We start from the raw sequence: 1,623 nt of genomic DNA on the forward strand, positions 1-1,623 counted from the left end.
ATGCATATGTGGATCCATTGTCTTTTTTTTTTGTTAGGTATGTTAGTCCAAATGTGATTTAGTTGTGACCCATATATTGTTTTGATATGATGGTATTGAAGGTTGTTGCCAAAACTGTTCATAATGTTTTCCAGTTTTTGTGATTTTTTTGTTTGTTGAAGCATGTCAATGTTGAAGTCTCCAATGAGAATTGTTTTTTGTGTGCCAGCAATTGTCGATAATTTTTTGCGAAGTAGCTGAAAGAATGTTTTTGTGTCTTCAGATGGTGGTCTATAAATGTTTATAATTTCATATGTCTCATGCTTGGTTTTGATTTTGGATGTCATGATTTCAATTCTGTGTAGTGAAATTTTGGTTGCATTTTCAATGACAATGTCGTTCCGGACTAGGGTACAACTGTTGTGATTGTTTATATATTGGAAGTTGAATGTTAGATATGATTGATAGTATTCAATTTTTGTTTCTTGTAAACATATAATATCGGCATTGATAAGTGACTCCATGGCTTGTATATCATCTTTGTATTTATGTAATGATCTAGTGTTCAAAGATTGTATCAGTATAGTTGTTTGTGTGTGTTGGTGGATTTTGTTGTTCAATGTTTCCCATTTTGATTGAGTTGTTAGTCTTTCCATTTCTTTGTGAACATCTCTATCTACAAGGAGATGTTGTTGTTGGAGTGGTTGAAGCAAGTAAAGGTTCTCGATGTTTTTTACATATGAAAGTGCTCTATATGCAAGCTCGTATGTTTGGATTCCTACTGGTGAGAAAGCTAGCCTATCCATTGTCAAACCTTGTGCTCTATGTATCATTCTAGTAGCAATTGCTTGGATCGGGAATTGTTATTGAGTAAGGATATTTGTTTTAGAAAGGCCAATTTGTATTTCCCTTGTAATGCGAAATATCGGTATCCATTTGCAGTTGATGTATGAAGTGTACGCATGATAATTGGTTTGACAGGTTTGATTCCCAATTTTTGGGTTTTGAAATTGAATCCACAGGATGTCATTATTGTTGTAGGTGGACATGTACATAAAAACTTCATCTGTGCCATTAACTAATCCATCTTGTTGGTTAATGTTCCTTGCACATAATTCAACTATCATTCCGTCTTTGATCTGTATATTTGTTCGTAATCCATCTGTTGCTTTAGGGTTTTCTAAAATTTTAGGCGAGATGCGACTATCATTGTTGAATATATCAATTACTTAAATATTGTATTCGTTACCTATTACTTGATGGAATACTTTGTCATTATGTTTGTTTGTCTCAAGGTTTTTATAGTAAAGATGGGGGAAAGTATGGTCTTTGGGTGGCTCATGAAGGCATCTGTTTATGTATTGTATTTGTTCATTTGTATGTGTACAGTTTCTGAAAGAGTTCAACGTGTATATGAATTCAGTATCATTTAACCTAGCATCAATACATATAGTAGCTCATAATCTACATTTGAAATGGCTTGCTTATAAAACCGGAGTAATCCTTAGACTATAAGCAAGAGAAGGTATGTTTTGCCTGTGCCAGCTCTACCAATGAGGAATAAATGAAATTTTCCTATTGGTTGAATCCTTTTATGTAGCATAATATCGTTGAATAGTTGTCTTTGTTCGTTGTTTAAGGAGC

The 1,623-nt window shown here is 33.5% G+C and overlaps 1 protein-coding gene across 1 annotated transcript in view; it reads left to right on the forward strand.

Annotated features, from left to right (window-relative positions):
* Positions 1 to 1,305, forward strand: part of LOC147902311 (putative lactoylglutathione lyase, chloroplastic) — a 13,767-nt gene extending 12,462 nt beyond the window's left edge. The window contains exon 8 of the mRNA XM_087373383.1: positions 1,275 to 1,305. The gene's annotated coding sequence lies outside the window, so the exon portion shown is untranslated. The remainder of the gene's footprint in view (positions 1 to 1,274) is intronic.
* Positions 1,306 to 1,623: the final 318 nt, after the last annotated feature.

Source organism: Dipteris shenzhenensis, chromosome 4 (genome assembly GCF_047967505.1).
Source record: "Dipteris shenzhenensis isolate YYH24624 ecotype China chromosome 4, Dip_SZ_1.0, whole genome shotgun sequence".
Taxonomy (NCBI): Eukaryota; Viridiplantae; Streptophyta; class Polypodiopsida; order Gleicheniales; family Dipteridaceae; genus Dipteris; species Dipteris shenzhenensis.